This window comes from Labrus mixtus, chromosome 10 (assembly GCF_963584025.1).
Source record: "Labrus mixtus chromosome 10, fLabMix1.1, whole genome shotgun sequence".
Classification (NCBI taxonomy): Eukaryota; Metazoa; Chordata; class Actinopteri; order Labriformes; family Labridae; genus Labrus; species Labrus mixtus.
The window spans coordinates 7,499,355-7,513,144 of record NC_083621.1 but is presented as its reverse complement, the minus strand read 5'-3'; the positions used below and the strand labels follow the sequence as shown (position 1 = coordinate 7,513,144).

Here is a 13,790-nt window from a genome sequence, read left to right as displayed (position 1 = left end):
ACCTTATAAACACTGTGCTACTTGTTTCATTGATAAGAAACAGGGGGATTGCTATCTACTGTACAAACACCCTTTGAGATCAGCACTGACTCACATTCGTAACAACGGCTCTCATTGATGAAAATCTGAACACACACACAGCCTCTAATTTGCCAACAGCAGGGGTCTTAAACATGCTGCTCCTGAGCTACCAACATCTCACAGTCAGGTTCACAGATTCAAACGGAAAAATTAAATACATTTGAACAACAATAAATGCACCTTGAAATCCTCTTTCCACTTTAATTCAGTCAAGCACACATATGTCCCATCCCCTCCAATACAAAATAATTGGATAGGCCTCAGCTGTTTATAAAAAGGTAACTCTCCTGCCCAGTTTGAGAAGGCGAACTAGCTGAAAGCAACACTTCATATAGGATAGGATAGGATAGGATAGTACTTTATTGATCCCCAGAGGGGAAATATATACAGCAATCTATATCCACCAGCAGGACATAACAAGGTGCAAGTGGTTTAACAGTTCAATGTGGCAAATTGGTGGGTCTGATAGGGTTAGTTGAGTGTCTTTGTTCAGATGGTGTTGGTGTGGTCTTTATTTCGCTCCATGTGCGTCTGTGAACCTGTGAAGCAGGTTTTACAGACATGAACATCATGAAATCGAAATTCAGACTTTCAGATTAACATTTTCTCTAAGTTGCACTTAACGATATTAAATTGGTTTTTAATGTTCAGAAAACTAAATGTATGTTGTTTTCTAGGGCTAAATGTGAAACTGATAATAACCTTCCCATTACCACCCTGCTATAATCCATTATCGAGACAGTTAAAGACTATAAATATCTCGGTATATGGATAGATGACAGACTAACATTCAAACTTCACATTGATAATCTTACTGTCAAACTACGACAAAAGGTTGGTTACTTATATAGAAATAAATCAAATTTCCCTATGTTCTGTCGGAAAAGGATAATTGAACCAGTTTTTCTCTCAGTTTTGGATTATGGTGATGTGGTCTATAGGCATGCCTCTTCCACTACGCTAAAGCCCTTAGATGCTGTTTACCATTCTGCACTTAGATTTATTACCGGTGATAGCTACATGACTCACCACTGCATTCTTCATAATAAAGTTTGTTGGCCCTCCCTCACTGAGAGACGCAATAACCACTGGCATCTTTTTATCTATGAAGCCCTTACTAGAAAGCTTCCATCATATATCACCTCCTTGTTACATCTGAACCCTGGTTCACTTTTAACCCGCTCGAGAGAGAGAGAGGCTGGTTCTCCAGGTTCCTCATGCCAGGACTGACCTGGGGAAAACTGCTTTTAGTGTTAGTGCTGCAAACTCCTGGAATATTTTACAACAGGACCTGAATTTGAGCACATTTATCCCTTATGGACACTTTAGAAATATTATTTTTAACCGCCCAATACCTGACTATTACTGTTTCATTTGATTTTAATTACTGACTTATCACTGTAGTACGACAGAGGATTAGGGCCATGTCAAAAAAAAAAGTTATTTTTTTAAATTTCGAGATTAAACTTGTAAATTTACGAGATTAAACTCGCAAATTTACGAGAATAAAGTCGGAAATTTACGAGAATAATCTCGTAAATTAACTTGTTCGAGACCAGCCTGCGCCAAAATGATGATAGTAGAGTCTTTTCCTCTTTAGACTTCCTCCAAATCAGTGTGGTTCTTTCTTCGGAAAAGCCACATTTTATTGCAGTATCTTTTCAGGTTCCTGATATTTTATGATAATCTGAAGATGAAATGCCAAAAGCATGTGTAATTTCATATTTGCAAAAGTAAAGCCCCAACACAACTATTTTAATCTCGTAAATTTACGAGTTTAATTTCGAAATTTAAAAAAAATATTGGCCCTAATCCTCTGTCGTACTGTAGTAATTTCAAGTTTTTAAATTATTTTAGTGTATATATTTTGTTGTTCTGATTGCTCTTTTATTGATTTTATTTTCTGTAGTAGCTTTATCTAATTTCTCGTTGTTTATCATTTAATTTATGTTTTCTCGGCATCATAATAAATGAGGGTTGCCCTCAATGATCTCTCCGAGAACTTAAATAAAGGTTGATGATGATTTAAATTACTCCATAAGAGTGACCCTGAGCGGATAGACTCCAGCATACACCTCTATTTGGGACTCAACGCAGTGCCTGTCATCTTGCTAACTTTAAGAATGAATGTGCGTATGTTATACATGTAGACCACTAAATATGTCTTCTTTGCAGGCTAATCTTCATTCCATAGATCAAATACTGCCAAACTGCTCCGCACACTACAAGGTGCTGCTGTGCTGGTTTCCATCTAGGTAGTAGAGCATCATGGTAGTAGCCCTTAACCGAAGCTACAGCTCTGGCTAGTGGTTGGTTGGAGGCTCCGTTACAGCTTAGAGACAACATTTAAAATTCAACACTGCAAGCCTGAAGCAATAAAATATGAATTATTCATTTGACAAGTAATTCTGTTGACGACTAATGATGACGCACATGTCAGGGCCAAAGGCTTAAAGGTCAAATTCTTGGAAAATAGTGTAGATTGGCCAAAACCTTCTATGAATTCTCTCTGTATGGCAACACTTCAACTCCCGGGAAGGACTTATTTATGTGAATTCAACTTTGAGTCAGATTAGATTCTATAAAGACGAATCATCCCTTCAGTGTGGTCAGCGATGACAAATCTTTGAACTGTAGAACAAAACGATTTGAATCAGGAAACGTTTCTGATAGTGGGAAATACTGACCGTGTACCATTTTATTTTGCAATACAAGTTTACAAGATAAAATGTTATTTTTTGTTTTCTGTACATAAATCATAATTTCAGTCATAAAATCCTGATTATCACTGTTTGTGCCCTCTAAATTCTGCTTTTATATTAAACCCACTCCTTTTATCACACACTGGGTCCAGCCCTTTCACAGCTTCTCTGACACCAGCATGGAGGAGAAGCAACAAGAGGTGGAGAGAGTCAGGTGGAGAACATGTTTCATCAACTTTACAAAGAAACTTGTGCCTGAGGCGGTGTTACTTTTATGTCATCATCTGTTTCTAAAGTTGTTCATAAGTTGCGTTTTGTTTGCATGACGGAATGGAAGCTCTTTGTCTTATGCTGCTTGTGAGTCACTCAACCCAGCACCTTATGTGGGCTGCAGGTGTGGACACTAAAATGTAACACTCTGTGCCGTGTATATGGTCCGTATATTTGGCCACAGGAGGTGCTACTGATAGCGGAATACACTCACTTAAAATCTGCCTAAGGCAATTGAGCATCTGCTTGAAGCACCATGTCGTAGTATCTATTACTATTGTGCATGTACAAATCACAATTGCGATGGGAAATTATATAATTCAGCGCTATAACAAATATTAGCAACATGACCCTTTCCTTTCAAGTTATCACAATCCTTTAAGAAACATTTATGATTTCTTCAAGGATCAATAAGTCCCCTTTTTCTATCAACATTATAAACTTTTAGTTTCAGTCATTCTTACCTGTCCATTCCAGATCTGTGAGTGAATGTTCAGTCAAGCGCAGAAGCAGGAAACAGAGCAGTCCAGTCAATAGTATGACTTCTCTTTGCTCTGTTAGCCAGACAGTTCTCAATCATTCAACACGACAAGCGGAAGTAATACCCATCCTCCTCAGATTGATTGTGGCGCGGACAGAACGTGGTGCACCCGAGTAATCGGCCAGAAAGCGAGACACTATGGCGAGAGCTTTAAAGGACCAAATGGACAAAGTACCCTCCTAATGCTGTAAATATTAAAAGACAAAGGATGAGTAACATCTGTTACTGCAGGGAGCTTTGGAAACACTGCAGTGGCAGATGCCATAATGGAAATAACGTCTCAACCTAACTTTCAGTCAACCTAAGGACAGGCTTGACAAATCCTGACATCGCGTCTAACCGTCATACAGATCAGACACGTGTCTAACTATGCATATCTCGAATCCTCTATAAAATCTTAATGTACGAGTAAAAAAAGAAATCCACCCCAACAGTGTGTGCCGTGAAGACAACTGTTCAGACCAAAATGTATTTTTGTACCAGGCTGTAAACATGTTCATATTTGAATGTTGTATGTGACTTCCAGGTGTCTTGGAGCCAGCCTCAAGTGGACACTCGAGGAATTGCAGTTTTTTGCACTTCCGCACTGGTTTCATTTTCCAACACCCAAGGTTGCTGCTCAGTTCAGTCTAATTTGTAATGGTATTTAAACAGGAAGTGGGTTTTATTAAGAGTAAATATCAGGATGTAATATCTCCCAGTAATTTAAACATTCTCCAGTATATTGCCAGTGGAAATGTTGTGTCAAAGCTCACATCATAGCAGGCAAGTTCCTGCTGCAGGGGACCAAAGGTTAGAGAAGGAATCTGTGCTTAAACTAATTTATCTCCCCGAGGCATTTCAAGAATTTTCACTCACACGCACGCACACAAACACACTTCTTTAAGCCATTTTCATGACAGAGTTCATCATCAATCTTCACCCAATATTCCCTGTTCATTGGATTCATATGTGGAACTTTAACAAAGCCGGGAAGGAAACAAACTGTGTGCATGGATGGACACAATGAGGAGAAAGGGCGCCAGGACAGCGGAAAAGAATTCACCTGAGAAGGCTAAGGTCACATTCCACAGATCAAAGAGAGAAAATGTTTACTATGTGGAGACCTATATGTCTGCAACATCTTTTATCACGTTTCTGGTTGATTTATTATTTTCTAATAGCATTTTATTTGATTAATTAATTTGGGAAAATGTAGAAGAGTTAGTCTTTTAGGGCAAGAAAAAAAGTTGTGATGTGAGTGTGACACAATAAACTGCGGGAACCTCACGGCTCCCGTAAACTTCCCTCTCGACTCTTGCGGCGGGATAAGAGTGCAGAATCACATCAGCAGAGAGGGAGAGAGAGAGAGAGAGAGAGAGAGAGAGAGGGAGCGATAAGGTCCACTGTCCGTACATCCCTCATGTATATCCACTGTTGTGGAGTGCTTTGTGCAGTGGCATGCGCACGTTACCACGTTTAAAACCAAAACAACTAATTAACGTTTAAACGGTTGGCGATTTTAAAAAGGGTTAAGTGTTTTTCTAAACGTTTAGTGTTTAAATGTTTAGAAATTACACCTCTACTTGGCAACAGTTAACCTGAGAGTAGCTGATTGCTGCTTCAGCTTAATCTGACTCCATTAAAATGGTGAGAGAGCATGTTGTTATACCCAGGCCTCCAGTGGGTACAATGTAACCATGCTGAGGGAGAAAGCCTTATTTGTTACTATTCAAATGTGTTATTTATTGCAATAAATTTAGACTTTTGCAATGTGTTAAGAACATTAAATAATTGCAATTTCCCTGCATGTGATATGATCAGCATTATGGCCACATTACTGCCACCTGTGGGTCAGTTGAACATTGTGATTGTGGGTGTTTTTTGCTTCTGTAGCCGCAGTGGTCCCACGCTCCACAATTTTGTTTGGGAATAAAATATTATCATGATAAACTGACATATATAAATAAGGCATATTCAGAATATTACTTTATATGGTTAGGTTTTTGTTGTTTACATTAAAAATAGCATGCAACAGCCATTAAACATGAGGCAGGGGCATCTCTTTATCTCTGAAGTCTTAAAATAGTGCTAAAATATATTTAGTGCGATGTAGTGATTTAAAACTTGTCTTTGAGCCAAGCTGCGTAAAAGGCTACTCGGAAGAGTTTCTAACAAACCATTTGTACATGAACGCACTCTCCATTTCCCTGCCCTCACTTTCTGCTCTGCGGCTTTCTGGAACTCCATCGTCTTGGGCTTAGACTTGAATGACCAATCAGTGAAATTACTCCCAGGATACGCTTTGACCTAGCGTCTCTGATGCATTGTGCTGAACCCTGTAGAGAGGGTAAAAACATGGGGGGCACCTCTTTGTGATCATGCTGCAATCACCTTGGAAACACTGTAGCTGCAACTGTGCAGCTCACTTGGCCCGGGGTCTAGTGGGTTGGCCTGTGTTTCTCACAACGTCTGTAGCATTTCAATCAGGGCGAGAAAAATGCTTCCACTAAAAACAAACTGGCAGCTTTAGAAACATTTTTTTTTCTGTTTGAAACAAGACTTTGCTCGATGGTAAGATTTAAATGTAGTATCCCACACATTTTCACGGTTTCAGACATCAACAAGTCATTAGAAGAATAGAGATTTGTTTAAATTGCTGCATGTTCCCTCAGCAACAATTCAATTTTTTTTACAAGCATAAAAATCCCTGGAGAGATACACATGTGCTCACGACTCCTAACATCTGTTAAAGCTATGCTGTGTTTTTTTCACCTCCTTGCTGATAACAAATGCTGTGGCAGAGAGGGAGTGAAGGTGAATGAAGGATGATATTGTACAAGCTTCCATTGTATCGCTGTTTATTCTGGCTGAGGTCTGTGGATTACAAAAGAGCTGTGTTTGTTAGAGAGGCTGCAGTAAGGCTCGTCTGTGACTCTCATCAGTATGGACTCTAAACACAGGCCATGTGGTTACACAGTGTGTTTCTGTTGAGAACATTTTGAACTGCAGTCTGCTCTAAACATGAAGCTCGCCAAATGTCTTTTATGAATAAGGATTGTGCAAAATGTCCATTATTGATAGACGTTGTACCAGAAGGCTTTTATATCCTCAGTTAAATGTTTTCCTTTACTTTTAAAACAATGCAGGTCATGAATACAGTGCATGCAAAGACAAGTTAGAGGTAGTTAAAGGAGAAACATGCAAGATACCGAATCATAAAATGACCTTACTATATCATCAGACATTAAGGAAAGTGTTGGCTTCTCCAATGCAGCAGCCAGTATGTCCTCCCAAGTTTTTATTCCCAACCCGAATGGTCCGTATTTGTTTTGAAAGAGAAGGGAGGCAGTTTTAAGGCACCCCCACACGGCGGTTTTGGATGCCCTTGGTTAAGGTGTAGCGGCTATACAAATAAAGATTGATTGATTGAAGCTGGCAAGCAAACCCGTTCAGATATAAATGATTCTAGCTGACGTGAATATCTTTGGCATTTTTCTTATAAGCTCCAGCAAGAAACATGGTAATTAAACATAAATAAACCAACACTGGCTAAACACTGAAGCTGCCATGACTGCAACATGGCAACCTGTGTGTGTAGGGTTAGGGTCGGGGGGACCACTCTCTCCAATGTTAAGATTTTAGAATGCAGTACCCATTTAAAACACTGTGTCAGAGTTGCATATTGCTCTTCTAATGCTTAAAATTCTGATGAAAGCTCAACTGATTTGTAAAGTATTTAGTATGCCTATTGAAGAAAAGCATCAGTTTTTATTACCACGCAATGTAAAATGAATCAAATTCATACACTTACTTCATTTATATAAATTATTATCTTAAATTACTTGTTAGTTAAAGGGGCTATATGTAACTTTCAAAAATACTGTGTTTGTAGTGACACCGCAGGCCATTAGGCGAACTGCACCAGTAACCTGTTGCACGCTCGCGTGCTGTTACGTACACAAACGAGCATCATCATAGACCGCAAAACACTGGATATTTACCGGCATAATGTTTACAGAGGAGGTAAGTGGTTATACACATGTGAAAGTCTGTGAAGGAGTCTGTGCTGTGCTTGAGGCCGGTCGTTTATTTGTACTCAGATTCCATATTAGATTCATTCTCCATCCTACAAACGACAGTCTCGGCAGGCACTGGCTGAGAGCGGGAGTGTGTGATGAGTTTGTCCGCCTTACAGAGCTCTGGATAGAAGTGGTTGAATGTGTTGAATGTGTTGAATCTGATTTTAAAAAGTTAAAAAACACACAAGTCCAACCTGCGGCTACTTTCCTGTATATCTTCCCAACTACTGTCCACTATCCAAAATAAAGGCTAAAAAAAGCCCAAATAATAAATGTTAAAAAAAATCAAAATGTATCTTGTAGGGGTACACATTCTGTCATTACTTCACCTTTTTTATCAATACCAAAATAACTGTAAAACCATAAATACCTTATGTGATGTTTTCAATCTCTCCAATTGCGGTTTTCTTATCAGCCTCAACAATATATTAAACTGACCATCATGGAGGGAAATGGCTTAAAACACTGAATTAGTAAATATAGTATTGATTAATGCTTTGTGTCTATTCACTAGGTGTGGAATTACACGAGGGGGAATGTGGATTTATGGTCATGGCAGATGGTTTATATGTGTAAAGAATAATCCGATATCTCTACATATTATGAGAAACAGTGTCATTGTGCTGGCTCATACTTTTCTTTATATCAACAGCAATGGTCAAAGCAAAATGGTTACTCAACACGTAATTTAACAATAACATTATAGTTCCCTGGTGAGATTGTTGCACCATTATATTTATATCAGAGGAAACTTTAAGAGCCAAACCTGTCAAACTGTTACAAATTAGTTCAGGAATTAACCAGCCAGTAAGTTGGTTCAGTGGACAAACTCGTGTATGCTTCAATCTGGGAAATGGAAAATACAAAAATGTTTTTCTTGCCGTCAAGCCTTCATTTTTTAACAGATAGTCTGTTCATGATAAGGAACAGTTGTCAAGGAAAACGCCACAGAACTGAATAGCGATGATTTAGCAAGGCTCCGAGGCCTGGGAACGTCTCCCCTGAACGTCGTGTGATTGAGTGTGAGTGAGAGAAGCAAAGTGGGAGAACACACTTGCTTCTCTCGCACTTGTCTGCACTATTTCCTCTAATGACGGTAATTAAAACAGAGAGAAGATAGAAAATCTGCTCCCAAATGGCATTTTATGTCCATTGTGTGTGTGTGTGTGTGTGTGTGTGTGTGTGTGTGAGAAAGAGTTCAGTAATGCAGGAATGGAAATAATAGCCTCGAGGTGTTAAAAGCTTTGGGATGCAGCGTGAGGACTGCCAGACGGAAGGTTGGCAACAGGAAATCTCAAACACTAAATTGTTTCTTTGTCAATCTTTCACACAGCTAAATATCAAAGAGAAATCTAAAGAAAAACATGCATCAGTTCATTAGTTTCTAAAGTTTTTCCATCTACAATAGGTTTAGGTCCTAATTTTTATTCCACTTAGCGCACACCCTTCTGCGGCGAGCAAACACAGCATTCAGTCGAGCGTGTCTTGCGGACACAGCAATACTTTTTTAATGAATCTTTTCGAGTGCTGCATGGATTAAACAACAAAAGTAAACTGATATCATTGGGTCCATTGAGTTGCTACGAGTCTGGCTCAGTCTTCATGGAGGAGAGTGGGCACTTCTGTTATGAAAGGACTGTAAAGACACAGCTCATTACATATCAGTTGCTCCCTTTGGGCATTTCTCGTTTCTTAGCATCCCACTTCATTGTCAAGAGTACACAGTGGTCTTCTTTCAATTAACTGCCCCCGCTTAAGCGCCACAATGTAATACATGCTTTCTTTTTTTTCATTACAGGGTCCTTGTAAAAGACTTCAGACACACTGACGCATCTTTTTAATGTGTCTTTGATGGCATCATCCATTATGTATGACACTTGCATTCACACTGTGTTTATTTTGATTGCAAGCTTCAAACATTGATGGGTAATTGTTGATGCTCAAGCATATCATTATAAAGTAATTAAACTTAAATAAGTTAGTAATAAAAAAGATGAGATTTCTGACCTGTTGCTGTTATAAATCTTGGATTTGATATTAATAAATTAACTGCCTACGATATGTTGTATTAATTTCTCTTTTTCCAAAAGGCTTTTCAAAATCCACAGGAATTAGAGATAGTGTTGAAAAAAATCCTCGGATGAAAGCTCAATTCAAAATCTGAAGTTTGATAAAAGAATCTTAACTAGACAATATAAATGAATAAAAATCAGTGGTGTGTGATTATTATCCTTCCTTCAAACCATACAAAACATGGCCGTAGTGTCAGTGGCATAAGCCATTGGTTTCTGAAGAGGCCTTTTTTTCAGCGGAAAGATGGTGCTCGTCATATTGGAGGTGGAGATGAGGCAGGTTTTTAGCCTCCTGACAAACAGTGAGGATGTGCCTACCTGTCAGTCAACCCAGCTACACCCCCCTATTTGTGAAAGTTTATGAAAATCTCTTAGGCTTAATAATATCAAAGTCAATGAATTTTTTTTTTTTTTTTAAATCACCCACCATGTTTTTACCAATAAAAAAATTATTAAACATGATAACTCATTGATTTAACAAAATCTGCATCACATGCATTTATTAAACTTATACACTTCATTCTTTGAAAATAATATAGCAACAAATGAAAATAAAAAAGTGAAAAAATAAGTTTAAATGTAGATTTCTTTAGCTCTCTCTCGCTCTTCAAAGTAAGCGGAGTGCGTGCCGTGGCCTCCCTTTGCTCCTCACTTTTAGAGCGACAGCTGTTTTGGAGGGGGGAGGGGCAGAGCATACAGTGCTGTAAAGGACGTGTTTGTGATGCGGGGGAAACACGGCATGCGGCAGAAAAATCCTTCAGTCTCGATTATCTTGTTTTCATGATTATGGGAAGCAAAATCGTGATTGAAATTAAAACTTAATTAATCGCCCCCCAGATCGTACATTCATTCATTTCTAAATTGCATCTGTGAAACTGCCACTGAATGACAATTTCAGAGCCATGACAACTAGAGGTTGGGAAAAAATTTGATTCATGTAAAATTTGAGATTCATATCTTATGAGATTTTAAATAGATTCATAAATTTGAAAAATCAATATTTTTGGCTAATCATTCACTCCTTGCTAAGTGCTAAGGCTAGCTCTTTCACTCAGTAGAATGCCAAATGGAGTAGCAAGAAATTCAGCCAGTCTCACAGATGACTGGAGTAGATCCCGAAGTATGTACTTGTTCAAAAACAGACTTTGAATCATGAACCCAGAATCATTTTGAATCACAAATAGATTCTGAATCGAATAGTGAAACACCTAAAGATTCCCAGCCCTAATGACAACAGAACATTTGTCTATTTGAATTAGGGCCCGAGCACCGACCTCAGAGCAAGGACCCTATTGTATCTGTAGGGGTTTTCCATGGTTTTTGCACAAATGAATAGCAAATTTGGGGGCCTTAACGTGCACGAAAACTCACATTTTTGCACCCAGATCGGGAGTGCGTGAAATTTACATATTATAGTGTTTGCGTACAAGTGCGATGCAAAATGGCTCAACAGCGCCCCCTTTTGATTTTTACGAATACGTTTTTTTGCCTACCTACATGAAAATTTCTGTACATGTTGAACATGCAGAGACCTACAAAAAAGTCAGTGGAAGTCGTCGTCTAATGTCAACAGGAAGTCCACTATGATTTTTTGAATGTCAAAAAACGCCATATTTTCCCTGTTTGAAAACATCTGCCAGAGAGCGTTTATCTGATCAATTCAAGTTTGGTATCAAATGAAAGCAGACAAATTGAAGAACAAAAGTTGTGCTCAAATCACAAGGTTTCAAAATAAGGCGTGGTCGTGGCGTGATGTCAAAGTTTGATGTCGTTTTATGCATCGCGCCTAAAACAGTAAATGCTTATAACTCTACTATGCAGTGTTCAATCATCACCAAAATATTCATGCATGACAAGGAGCCCCCCCCTGAACACATCCATGAATTAAAGTTTTAATTAGTCACAGCGCCACCTGTTGACAACAGGAAGTTACTACTTCTGAGCACTATTTTATTTGCATTAGCTATTGCTACACAGTTGCTCATATCTCCCTCAAAATCGCTGTTGACCATTCGAAGACTTTGGCCCTACAACCTTTCGAAGCTCAAAGGCCTGCGCCAAAAGCTGTTGCCTTACGGACGCGGTGTTCGCCATCAAACAAAATGTTTTATTTGAGGGGCTTAAAATTGCTTAACATGGTCATATACACACGAAACCTCCTACACATCATCCCAGTGGGAAAGTACAACTTTTCATGTGGGTGTAGTGAGTGGACGTGGCTAAATGGCTCAGTGGCACCCCTTTGAAATTTTCAAAAAGGCCATAGGGGCTTCTTTCACCTACATGCATGAATTTTTTCTGTATGTTTAACATGTCAGGTTCTACATAAAATCCACCGGCATCTGTAGTCAAAACCCAACTGGAAGTCTGCCATATTTTTTTAACAAATAGCTCAACTTCGCGTTTCATAGGCTACCTATTTGAACGAACTAGTCCGAGGGCGTTCATTCGATCATTGGAAACATTGTCAGTGTGTTCTAGACATGTTGAAGATATCAGCTTGTGCTCTACATGATTCTACATAAAAGGGCGTGGCCACAGCGTACCTTTAAACTTTGATGTCTGGGTGTGCCCCTTTTAACCTTTCCAAAAGGCCTCCCCATAGAGGTTTTTTTTCACCTACATACATGAAACTTTTTATGATATTAACCCTATCAGGACCTACATATAATCCTCTTGCACCCATTGTAAAAACCCAACAGGAAGTCCGCCACAATATTTTGAATTGTTACATAGTGGTCCCAATTTTGCGTTTCACAGGCTCCCTATTTGGACATACTTCCCCGAGCACCCGTTCATCCGACCATCGCCAACTCAGTGTCAGTGTGTTCTAGACATGTTAAAGATCTAAAATTATGCGAAACCAAGAATCTAAATAAAAGGGCGGAGCCTCGGCGTACTGTTAAACTTTGATGTCTGGAAAGGCCTCCCCATAGAGGTTTTTTTTCACCTACATGCATGACATTTTTTATGTATATCAACCATGTCAATACCTACAAAAAATCATACACCCATAGTCAAAAGCCAACAGGAATTCTGCCATAATGTTTTTTATTTGTTTTGAAAATTATAAACGCAAGAAAATTCAAAGAAAAGGTAACAAATATATCAATAAAAAATAAAATCTCTCATGTACTACTGCTTTGTAGTCATGAAATACTATTACCAAAACATGCATTTATGATGACAGTCTATCAAAATATTATCCTACAAAGGGTATTTTACCTTTTAAATCAAAAGACATTCAGTCCAAATCTCCAAAATTTTGTCATCTTGTGGTGACTAGAGAGGCTGATTTCAGTAAACACTCTCTTGGCACAGGAATATCCCTGCAAAAATTATTGAGAGAAATAAAAACAGAAAAACTAAAAACAGTTACTTTAAAAGGACAGAAAACCCTCCAGAGGAAGCTAACTAAAAAGTTAAGCCTCTGAAAGAGAAAATATATTTTTTAAACAACTGCGATTGTGCTGAGTATTTATCACGAACGGCTGTTTTACTCCACACAATTTTACCGTATGAACCTGGGCTTTGTGTGTAACAGCTGACCCCTTTAAGCATACAGAAAATTATTTTAGATCATAACTAATCAGTATGTCCGGAGATTTATAATCAATAATATGGTGGTGTGTCATATTCATAAATGCACCTAGCACACACACTTAGACCAGGCTACATGTGACATTAGAAAAAAGTACTCTGTAAGCGCTGTAAGACGGAGGCAGGACCATCATATGTGTAAGTCTTAAATTCTTATGTGTGGAAAGTGGGCTATTCAGATTTGAAATGCACATCACACAACATTTAGTCAAACATCTGATTAATTTGATGCAACACGTTTCAGGTTTTCAATCATCTCTTTTAGTCTAATATTAAAAGGAAGAAGGGAGCCTGTTTGTTCAGCCGACATTATCCAACAAAGATGCAGGTTCGCCTGTGCCAGTTGTGCTTGATAGTGAGGCTGAACCTACAAAAGAAGCAACTCGCTCCTCGTTCTTGGATCATTTCAGGCTGGGATGCAGCCAGCCTCTCCAGTCGAGAGATAATCTTTTAAGATCTTTAA

At 38.7% G+C, this 13,790-nt stretch overlaps 1 protein-coding gene across 1 annotated transcript in view; it reads left to right on the top strand.

The window, feature by feature from the left end:
• LOC132981790 (cytochrome b-c1 complex subunit 8) overlaps positions 1-13,790 on the top strand; it is a 372,615-nt gene that overhangs the window by 112,004 nt on the left and 246,821 nt on the right. The gene's annotated exons all lie outside the window — the stretch shown is intronic.